This window comes from Copadichromis virginalis, linkage group LG14 (genome assembly GCF_057382275.1).
Source record: "Copadichromis virginalis isolate Kocher_CV1m ecotype Utaka linkage group LG14, C_Virginalis_male_GT1.1, whole genome shotgun sequence".
In the NCBI taxonomy this organism is placed as follows: Eukaryota; Metazoa; Chordata; class Actinopteri; order Cichliformes; family Cichlidae; genus Copadichromis; species Copadichromis virginalis.
In genome coordinates this window covers 29531745-29544449 of record NC_140631.1, presented here as the reverse complement: position 1 = coordinate 29544449, position 12705 = coordinate 29531745, and positions in this window count along the sequence as shown.

The window sequence follows — 12705 nt, the reverse complement described above, 5'->3', positions numbered from 1 at the left end:
AAAAATACGGCAAGACAGCAACTCATTAACTGTTACTAACTTAAAAGGCTTACTTCCCAACGGTGCACTTTAAGACTAAAACAATCTGCACTCACTCTGCTGTCACTTTAAATGTACTGTTGTTAGGACATTGTATGCAGTATCCAAGCAGCTGTGCACCTGTTAAACCTGTGTGTCTACCTGCACACAAGCTCTATAAAACCAAAACTCAAGACATTTCCATCCTTATCTTTATTGTCCTGCTCCAGGTAAGACAGAGTCAGGCTTAAAACATATCTCGGATCACTTTGACGAAAACAAAGTGAATAGCCTCATGTGATCATTTTTACATTTCAGTCTTGTTCTTTGGCTTGAATGCTGCCGTAGTCAGTAATTAATCAGTGTGACCGATTAAACATTTCTGTGACATTCAATTTTGGCCACTTGCTCTTTGCCATGCGAGCTTTAACAACACAGATTTGCAGCAGGGCAGCATAACAAAGGCCTTTATTACACTCAGCCGGTAGCCATCCCCGAAAAAAAGAGATGGGGCACTCCCCCATCCCAGAGCATACTCCTTGGGGATTTTTGATTTGATTTGAGTGGGTTATTGTGAGTGGCTGGCCTATGTGAAAGGCAAAGGGATTTAAAGACACAGGGAGCACAAAGTAACTCTCCTCACTGGTGCTACTGCCTCATAAACTTTACAGAATGCTGTCAGCTTTTAATACAGGGACTGTCTTTGTGTGCTTACTGGATGAAGTATACGCGGACGGGTGACAAATTAAAGGAAAAATGTTAACCTGTGTAATGAGAGTGTCCGAATGTGGGGAACATTTTAATGGTAAAGTCTGGGTTTCTGTAACCTGCGATAAAACATTTCTATCATCATTGGAGTGGTGTCTTTTATGATGACAATACCGCATCCACAAGAAACAAAGTGTCATTAAAGCTTGACAAAGTTGACACAGTTTGACAAAGTGCTGATGAGAGGTAAAAGGGTGTCACATAGCTTAAATAAGTTCAGCTGCTTTTTTCCCAAGCCATTTAGAAAACAACACAAAGCTAATCAATAAAACACTAAAATAAATAAATAGAAGGTAAGAACACTTTGATCTAATTTTAAGACATATTTCAAAACAGGCAGTGAGGAAGCCGTCCTACCATGGGCAGAGAGGTCATTCAACAATTTTGGTCCATAAGGTTAGACTGAGCTCGCTATGCCCAAGTTGGAAATATCTGTTGAAAAAAAAAGGTAATCCATGTTCCCCAAAGACTTAATATAGCATAGAATGTAGAATGGCAAAGCACAGTGAAACTACACTAGCAACCCGGTATGTTGTTTTTTTTATCTTTAATTTGTCAGCATACTATAAACTGTCATTAGTATATCATTTTTTCATGTGCAGTTCTGTCTTGTTGGGCTTAGTTTTCTATTGAATGAGTCAGCTGTGTTTTTCATCTTCTGTCACAATAAACACGCACTGGCAACAGCTATAACACTTTGCATCTATTCTATCACACACCCACATGCACTGTAAAAGCTGTGTGTGTGTGCGTGTGTGTGTGTGTGTGTGTGTGTGTGTGTGTGTGTGTGTGTGTGTGTGTGTGAAGGAATGCATCAGCCGTAAAGTGACTCCTTGTGTTGTGTGAGTTAAAGTATTGTGAACAGTGTATCAGCTTGCTGGTGTTGGGTTGTAGGACTGGAAACATGATTCCTTGTGAGTGCCGGGATCACTCATGATCATGAATAATTTACATTTGTTGGTGGAAAAGAAAGGATGAGGTGATAAAGTGAACAGCTGAGGACTGAACTTTGTTAATTTTGTGAGAATAACTTTCTAACAATTTTCAGTCAACTATGCTGTAAAATGCATAACCGCAACTTGCGCAAAAACACTTGTTCCTCATATCAGTTTCCTCACATTGAAATGAGAAATCATCTGCGACATCTATCTGCTAAAGTAGGACAGTCTGGAAAATGGACTGGCGTTATTATAGCACCTTTTTTCTTAAGTCAAGCACTCAAAGTACTTCCTACTGCAAATCTTATTACACACACACACGCACGCACGCACGCACGCACGCACGCACGCACGCACGCACGCACGCACGCACGCACACACACACACACACACAGGAGCAACTTGGGGTTCAGTATCTTCCCCAAGGATACTTTGACATAGGATGGGAGAAGCCAGAAACCAGAGACTGGCTTTCCAATTGGTAAATGAGTTGCTCTTCCACCTGAGCAACAGTGGCCCTAGTCTGAGTCTAACCTGAGAGTGGGAAGAATCAGGAGGGGGAGTTGAGGGATGGCTTTGCTTGACATAAGCATGACTTCTAACCCTTACCCAACACTCAATTCAATGGTAAAGCATGGAAACCTTACCACACACACAAGTTCTCCACACAGATTTTCACTATTCAATTGAGACTGAGATCATAAAATTTTCGAAGATAACAGTAAATTCTGATATTGGTATTAATATATTCAATATATATATTAAGTGTATAGTAAAAGTATACCATATTTCTTTTTATGATTCTAAAAATACACATTTTTCCAACTATTATTGCGACCATGTGTTTATGCTAATCTAGCCATTCAGTTTCCCCTTGTGGTCTGTGGATGGACACGTTGTCATACTCCCAGAAACATTTTCCATCTGGGTAGACATATTTTAAAAGTGATTATTCAGAACAATTTTGAATTGATTTGCAATAACCTGAACTCTTAGAACAAAATCATTCCCCCTACACCAACACAAGTCCTCTGACTGTAGGAGTGAAGTGCCCAGGCTTTTCTTATAATTTATCACCTGTCTGTGGTTGGACTTATCCTGCTGACCCCTCTGTAACCTCAAGTTCCGCCCCGTATCCTTATCAGGTCAAAGCTCCGTGAAGCAGCTCTGACTGGGCAATTTAGATGTTATAACTTCCTTGTCCTTCCTCGTGGTCTGGTTAAAATATCTTACAGTTGTTTAAAGAATGAGTTCACTTGTCAGCCAACTGAACCACACAACTCTATGCACAGACATAAACACCCAAATTAGAAACGTATACTTAAACCTGTTTGAAAAAAACAAACACATTTCTAGTTTGTAATAATGTATTAAACAATACATTACAGTGTACAGTATTCATAAGTGTTCAAATGCCAATTCTTTGACTTTTGTTCCCCATACTTCCAGTGCAGTCTGTAATAACGCATTACTGGATTAGTAGATCACTCAGCCCTTTACTATAAAGCTATCTGTCTAGCCATCAGCATACCAAGTCTGTTTACTCTGTTCTGATAGCTGCTCAACAAGAAATTGCAAGGTACTCATTGACCACGGAGGGTTTACAAGTAGTGTGCTATTAGGATCCCTTTTATTCCCATTGGAGTTGTAGTTAAGGTCAGTGTTTAGAGAGTAACACATCTGTCTTCGGTATGAGCAGAACACCTCTGCTTGTGTTCATGGAATCAGTTTTATGGCGTCTATTTACAGATTTCAGGATAATATACGGTAGAGTAAAGCAATCTGACAAACTATGTACTCTGTGTAAGTGTAGCTGTACTAACTCTAAACATGACTGACAGATGGCCTCATGAGATAAAACAGAACAATCATTGTATGTCTCATTATTCGTGTCTGAGCAGCAAACTCTTTGTAATGTGTCAGTATGGCGTAACAGATGCTGCTCTTTGTGTCACAGTCATGAGAAGGGGACATTGTTCAGTGTACTGATATAAGGGCACATATTTTAGTCATGTCTCAAGAACGTTGCAAGTGGCCTTCAAGAAAAAAAAACCTCCCATTTTCTTGGAACATGATGCTGTTTTTTGCCCTTTAATATCACTGCCCCCAAAACTATTTTGTTCTAGTCCTGTGGAGCTTTTCATTAGCACTATTCATGTAAAGCATGGTTTCACTGCCGTTCAAATAAACTGGTGGTGCATACTGTGTTCAGGGTGTCCCCAAAATCAAATATTTTAATTCCTCAAAAAATAATCTCAGTCTCACTATAGACATTATGCTTAGCGTAAGGACTTTTTCATAACCACTAATCCAGATCATACAGAAACATATCAATGACTAACCTCATTCTCTTGGCTTACATTTTATCCATTTTCTGTGTCCTCAACCTATTTTTTCTGCCTCTGCGATATGGGGACACCCACACTGTTACTGAAAACTATAAAACCCTCTTCCTTCATCTTTCCTGTGCTAATGTTCATTATTAACCCAACTATAGATCTGCGACTGACCAAGAGGTAGCAGGTATGTTAACCCTCCAAATCATCAGTGCTATTTACATGTCCGACTTCCTTTACTTCCACAGTTAGGCAGTACTGTACATGTTTGATTATTTGTTCATTTATTTATTTATTTTAAGGAATATTTCTGTTAGATTAGGTAGATTGTCTAAATTACAGCTTTATTCTAATTTCTTTCAACCTCAAAAATCCTGCTTTTTATGGATGTCTTGACATTATACTTAGTTGTATAGCCTGGGAGAAGAGTAATACTATATGTACTGGAGTTAAAGGAGCATTTAGACATGGGGATGGTTGACAACATCTAATGTATTAAAACACGTGCAAACATCTGTGGACATACAGTATGTATGGCACAAATAGAATTTCTAACCAGCATAAAAATTAGTAACTGACCACCTTTATTCTCCAACACAGGGTGAACTCTCTCAGGGAAGCTTTCATTGTAATTTCTTAAATAGTCTTCAGGAATAGTTTTCCAGGCTTATTGAGGCACATTCAAAGCCTTTTTGTTCTGTTCTCTGTCAAGATGATCCCACACTGCTTCAGTAATGTTGAGATCTAGGCTTTGGCGAGGACAGCCCATGACTGATAGCGTTCCATTGTGTGTTTTTCATTTTCGGTATTCTTTTACTGCACTGACAGTATGTTTGGGATCATTATTATACAGAGAAATCAAGCTGTTGCCTGTCAGTTGCTTTCCAAATGGTGGTATTGCATGATTATTGCATGATGGATCAAAGTCTGATGGCTCTTCACTGCGTCCATAGTTCCATCAATTTTGACAAAATCTCGAACACCACTGGAGATCCAAACCATGACAGAGCCTCCACCGTGTTTTACAGATGGCTGCAGACTCTCACTGCTGAACCTTTCTCCTGACCATACTGATGAGGTTTAACCAAAAACTTTTACATTTTGATTCATTAGTCCATAACACCTCTTGCCACTGATTTTCAGTCCGGTTCTCGTGTCAAACTTTGGCCTTTTCTTCCTGTGTTTTTTCCTGTAACAAATGGCTTCATGACAGCCACCATTGCAATGAGACCATTTCTAATGAAACTTCAAAAAACGTAAGATATTGTTTATCTATATATAGTTTTATAGCCATGACACTTGTTATTTTGTTCACCACATCCAGTTTTGTCAAAATGTTTGACAACTCAATGTTTGACTGGCTAACAGCTCCTTGGAAATCATCTTTTTGGTGCCAAAATGTAAATTTTTGACTGTCAAACTTTATTATGTTTGTTGTTTTTCATAATTTCAACTAAAGGGGACTAAATTATATCTTTGTACCAAAAGACACAATTTAAAACTTGTTCTTTGCCAAGTTGTCTCTTTTGTGTAGACACAACATTGGTTCACCCGCTTGAGTAGCAGCCTTTTGAGGTTCATTCCTCTTGAAATGGTCAGATACAAGAATTGGATTGAAAATGAGTAAATACAGGCCACAGTCCAAAGAAAAACTTCAGATCTTCAGAAACACTGGAGAAATGCTGTTGCAGATCACTTGATTTGAATGGAAAAAGTAAACTGGATGAATTTCTTGATTCTGCATGTAACAGCTAGCTTGTTGATGTTAGCTTGCTTCCTGGCTAATACTGTAGCTGGCCCAATACAAATTTTTGTTTTCATCCACATGCTGAGTTTGTGTTGGAGTCTGTGTTGAACTGAGATGCAGTTATTTGTTGTGTTAGTGAACTCCGTTTCCAAGCAGACATTAGCAAGTGTTGTATTCTGTTGACACTGTAGCGCACCGAAAGAGAGGCAATGAGGCAAGGCACTGTGAAACATGCATATGCACAACAATTTCACAGAAAATCCAGCATGTGTACTATACGCAGAAATCAGTCTGATGCAAAAAGCAATGAAAATCAATGAAAAGGTAATTTTGTAAACTATGTTACAACCCAGTCTCACACTGGCAATAAAATATGCAATGAATGCTTTAAAACTGCTTCATATTCTCACAAACAAAAATCTTTATGTTGGAGTAAACTCTCAGAGCAGGTGCAGAAAATGGCATGGGCCTGTGGTTTTGTTATAATTTCAACATACACACTGCTCCGCATCCTGAATATGTGACCATTTGTGTTGTTCCTGATCTGTTATACTGTTACCTCACAAAACAAAAAAATCGATTATATATCTAAAACCTTTAGATGCACCTAAACCCTTAAACAACTGCAGGATACTTTAAGTATTATCAGACAAGATTATCTAAACCACTTCATTTGATGCTAAATTTGAAAAGGAATGGTTATGCAATGACTGTAATTTACCATTATAGCAAGGAACTGTTAGAAAACACTAGAAAAAAAAATACTCTAATGAACTAAAATAAAATAAGAATTTAGAGGAAGGTTTAATATTTGGGGCATTCATGAATGTGTATTGAGACTCTTGGTGTGTCTAGGACTGTGAGCCAACAGCTTTCAACAGTTCTTTCTTTTTTTTTATTGTAATACTGTACTGATTTTCCTAAACATTGCCTCTGACATATACCCTCCAAACAATAATAATTAAAAATACTAAAACTAACACTCAAAATGAATCAAAAAGTAAACTAAGGCTAAACATTTTCAAACAAAAATTAAGCTGAAATGAGTTAACATGCTCTGGAAATTAACTGAAACTAAACTGACTTAAAGACAGAAAGTTAAAATGAAATTAAAATGAAAAAACTGATTAGAAAATACAAAACTATAATAACTCTGATTAGATCTCACCCTGGAGATTTAACCCACATCCACAAGCAGAGGCTTCAACATGCTACAGGTAACCTCTGCATTAGCACTGCATGCATAAAACATCAATGTATTTGGAGCTGGCTCTAAATAAAAAAAAGACTGGACAAGTGGAAGTATTGAAATGCTGCACACATATATTTGAGGTAATCTTACTCTGGTATGATTTAAATAGCTACTACAATGAAGCTTTTCACTTGCGGATATCTTTGACCTACTTCCTGTCAGGACCTGAAATAGGCAGTTTGGCAGTGAAATATCTATTTTTAAGCTGCTCTCTCTCCCAGTCAGTAGCCCAATGGAAAAGAAAGAATGGACTGTACTCCCCTGAGGTTTTTGCACTCTATGGTTAAGTAGGGTACTACAGTTATGCAGTAATAAGACTCATTTTACTAACTCACAAGACATGAGCATGACAGTACCCCCACACACATGCACAAACAGCTGAATGATGATGCAACGATGCTTATTATTTTGCATATAAACATGCTTAGCTCGGCTTAGAGCAAAGACCGCAAATGCAGTAATTTACAGGGAAGGTCTTGTTTGTTTAGTACAAAAAACCCTACTGTTTGCTTCTTGGATACCTCCCAATGATGGTAAGTCTTGATATACCCAGCCACTGTACAACTCATTTTTACATTTAATTTGGTTTGTTTTTAACAATTAACGGATGATTTCTGTACTAATTAGTAAACTTTTGAGGTGGTGGGGTATAGAAGTTTTATGTTAATATAGAGCTAGTGCGCTATCCTGCTTCCTGCTGTTTTCAGTGTGCTGAGCTATTGTTTCTCAGTACCTATCTGTGTAGCTTTACATTTAATATTCGTGTTTTCATTTATAATATCTTCTGGTGAGAAAGTGTCTAAATTGTGCTATGTTTTCTTCAAACTGACAAGACCCTGTTTGTGGTTCTGTCTCAGAAACACCACTTACTAAAAGAATTGTCAGTTCAGATGGTCATTGCATTGTTGATATCATTTTGCTATGCGCCTTTGCACAGCATTTATAACGTCTGCTGACTTGTAAGTGCAAACGTGGTGAGTTCTTGCCATGTGATTTGTCTTTTTTTCGTAATCTATCTGCATTGCAACCTGACATCCCGTTAAAGCTGTGCAAACAATATCCCCCATCATCTACCTCAGCTGCTCAACTCCTGTCTCTAATTTGGACTCTGTTATGAAAACAAACAGAATTTAGGAACATTATTCTATAATTAAGCAGTAAGTCTCTTAGGGGCTGCGCTCTACAGTGAATTCAGAGCCCCTAAGAGACTTTGCTGACATAAGGTGGAGCAGAGCTGGAGAGAAGCCTCAGATTTTTGTGCTTTTGGCATGAAGGCAATGCAAAAGTTGTCTCATCTCCTTTAATTAAAAAGCTTTTTTGTTGAGCAGGAATAATGACACAAATTCAAAGCCGTGTTCCGCCAACTACCAGTGCACTAGGCTGCACTGATTAGCTGAAATATGTGCTATCAAAGCTTTCCTTAACTCCTTTCTGTGCCTTTGTTGTTCTTCCTGAAACACTTTCTTTGTTGTTTTCCTCCACACCCTGAAGTAAAAGGTGAATATCTGTGCTTTCATATGGTTTGTGCTTAAGTCAGTTGTTTCTATTACATATAATTTTCTTTCTTTAAATATCTTGTAAAGTTAACTTCCCGCAGCAGCAGTTACCAGTGCATACCTAAACAATAAATGTACGATCTGACTGATTGTTGAAAGTGTAGTATTCCAGTTGTCTGCTACAAGAAGAGTTAAAAAATTGAAACTGTTCCACTGACACTACAAGGCACTGACATTTTTGGATTATGCACATTCTGACTTGAATGACACGGATCTCGTATTAATAGGACACATAAGTCTTGGTCCATGTGGTCTATGATAAACACCATTCACATTACAGGTCCGTTTTAAAACAAGGTGGTTGCAGGATCACAGGAAAGTACTTTCACCTTCAAGACACTTGACCCTTGAGCTCTGTGTGTTTCAACAGTCAACTCTCCTCAGGTCAGCTGAAACCAGACGGCAATAACTGTCTCAGGGGCTCCAAGCCTTTTCAGAACTACACACCTTTGGTGTGTGTTTGTATGTGTGTGTAGTATGATGCAATAAATCAAAGAAAGACAGATGAGCAACAGGTGGGAAATCACTAAGAGCTGCCATGGAAATGGTAGGAATGAAAGGTAATCTGGAGGAAGTAAAGGGAAAAGAAGAGAAACGGAAAGAAGATAAATGGGAACACATGTTGAGAAGTAGATGGGAAAATATCAAAGGAGACAAAAAACTGAACGAAGAGAGCTGGCTAGAGAAACGGGACCTAGTTGGTGAATGCAGAGCAGGCGAGACAGCAGGGAGCCTGGGTCGTGTCTAAATAGCAACAATCGGATAATTTAATTCAATTCAAGCTTTGATTGCAGAAGCAGCAAAGGACTACTGAAAGATTACTTTCATGGTGACTTTTGCCATTATTGTAATTACATCTCCATGTCCAGAAAGCATTTAGTCTTTAAACCTTCAATAAGCCTTATTTTAAAATGGAATCACTTGCTGTTTGAAGATTTGTGACTTGGCTCACAGCTATGGACCTGCAGTAGATTTATTTTATTATATAACATATATCATCATATTACTTTTTACATTTATCCAGATTTCTGCAAACATGTTGAGACAACATAATCCAATTGTCCTCTCCTTCATAGGTCATCCAGTTGTTTCTCCTCCTCTTCTCAAAATGAGCTCCTGGGTGGTGAACAGGAAAGGAGAGCCGCAGTACCGACGGCACTTCTTGGCAGACAATAGCATTTTTCACGGTAAATATCAAATAGAAACATACACAATATTCTGACACCTGCATGTCTTGAGAATGGACACTAGAGGGAGATGCATTGCCAAAAAAAGTGCTTCAAGTAATATCAGACTAGAATCAGACTGCAAAGCCAATACAACAAAACCTCCCTATTATTGTGTAAAAAAAGACAGCTGCAAGCAACTGACTCAGTGCATAACATACATGGAAAAACTGTTCATAGATGTTTGTGTTGGCAGGTTATTGGACTTTCTTTTATTGCTTTCTTTCTTTTATTGATGAAAAGCATCTCTTTGCCTTCCATGAATTTCTCACCATGGAAAAGAGTACCTGTGAAGTTAAAACAAGATATCTCTTATCTGTTTCTCACATTTCCATCAGTACAAGGTAATGTGTTTATGAAGCTGTTACCAAAGCAATGATTTTCAAACCATTTAATAATATACATAATTGGAATGATCACAGAGACAACATATCAAATGTTGAAACTGACTGATATGTTGTAACTGCTTGTGTTTTTAAAACATATATTTTTGATGACAGTAACATTTTTCGAAGATGTTGGGACAATGGCAACAAGGGATCATAAAATAATAATTTGAATAATTTGACTACTGATTAGGTTAATTTGTAAGAGTACAGAGGGGAGAGGTCTAGAATTCATAGAGAATCTAGACTTTTTTCAAATAAAAGTAGGCAGGGAGTCACCATTCTGAAACTTTGCATGGGATAAAATGCAAGAAAATTCAAGAATTACAGATTTTTTTAAATGTTTTTATTTTTTATTTTTATTTTTTTATGGTCAACGTAAGCAAAATGGAAGATATTTGGGGATAAAAATATCTGGACACAGTGTCACCAAAGCAAATGTCTGTATAAGAAGCAATATGGAAAAAAATAGATGGAATATTTGTGACATTTGGGCACTCGGCATGTGCATGGACTTGGGAAGTGATTGCCAGAGAACACAGTTCATTCCTCCCTCCACAATTAAAACTGCCACTCAGACCTTATATGTGCAACATCCAGAGTTGAAAACGTATTCTGTTCTTTGATGCATTGAAATTATTTTTGGAAATCATAGAGGCTACAGCGAAGAAGACCGATCCAGATTATTAGCAGCTAATACCTGCTTGACTGAACGAGAGTGCACTGGTATCTTTAGCATGGGTACCCCTTATCTGTCGTGAAGGTACCATCATGCCGGACAATATATACAGGTTTTGGAGCATTTCTTTCTTTCTTTCTTTCTTTCTTTCTTTCTTTCTTTCTTTCTTTCTTTCTTTCTTTCTTTCTTTCTTCTGTTACCTTTGTTATATCAAACTATATCATTCAAACAACAGCATGGCATTGTAGTGAAAGAATCTAGGTTCTAAACTGGTCTGCCTCCAGTCCAGACCTGACACCCACCCAAATTTTGTCATATTGCTGTAAAATGACAAAAAAATTGACTACTGAAAAAATTACTGCTGAAATGCATTGCTTTTAAAACTCCAACAGTTCATCTCCTCACCACCCAAGCATTTACAGCTTTTTGTTAAAAGAAGAGGTGCTGAAACACAGTGATGTTAAAAATACCCCTGTCATCACATTCAAAATGACAAAACAGTCAGTTTTCAACATTTATATATTACATTAATAGTATTTTCAAGTAAAGGGGGTTGAAATTATTTGGACATCACTGCATTTTATTTTTTATTAACACTACAGCTTCTTTGGAAATGCCATACTTTTCTTTTTTGTAATACACATCATCTGAAATGTTGAGAGACTTTACTGTTTACGTTAGATATAATCTAAGTCGGTTTTTCCTTACAGTTTTTCTTAATCTGAACTAAATCCAGACATGCAGTTGCATCAGTTTGATCTTGATCTCTGCACTGACAGCTCTGTCAGAAAAATCCATGAAAAATCTCTGATGGGTTGGTTTGCTTCTGAGTTTGACACACCTACAGCCGACAAACCATTTACAGCCTCACCTTGACAAACTGCCTCCCGACTCTCCATCCTACTTCGGTAGACTGTGTGCTATGCTTTGGCTGTACCGTTTCTTGTCAGTGAACTGTAGTAGAAAACAAGCATGACTGCTTCAGTGCTCTTCTGTGGATGATGGACTGAGCTGACTGACACAGAGAGAAAACACAATTACTTGTTTTCCCATCTGTTATGCTTAGAAATCACCATGTGTATGAAATTTCAGACAATTTCTGGCCATGTATTTATAATTTGTATATATAATTTCTCTGAGGATGAAGTTGCCTTTTCTTTTAGAATCTGGGAGCTATTAATGTTGGGAAAATGAAAAAAGTGTAGCCTGCTGAGCACAAAATGAGGATGCATTTTCAGTGAGTGCTAACCAATTTAAAAAAAAAGAAAGAAAAGATACTAATCTTTTAACTGTTGTCTAAGCTGTTGTGTCATTTTAAGAGGTGAAAAAGGAAGAAAAATCAAACAAGCTGTATGAAATATCTGCTGCATCATTTCTGGAGTTTCTATGTTTCCATTAATGTCCTTGACATGTTTGTCCTTTACTGTCAGAGCATATTTATTTCCCTTTTCACTTCTTCACTCTGCCTCTTTTGCTTCTTCCAAGTTGCTTGCAGCCTTGTGAATTATCAAGTTGGCTGATTTTGTTTTTTGTCTGATCATGATATATAAACTAGACACTGCCAGGTGTTTTGGGCTGGGCCCATTAACTGTCTCTGATCAGGCAAGTGTGGATGAAGAGATGTTTGTGTTTAAATCAGAGTCACCAATTACCTTCTAATACCCAGGATGATAATGGACAACATACAGTCATGCAACACTAAACTGAGGGCGACACGTGTTCAGACATGCATTTTTGTTTCTTCAGACAGCACTAATCGATTTGGTAACCTCTGCCTCTGGCTCCCAGTGTTTGAACAC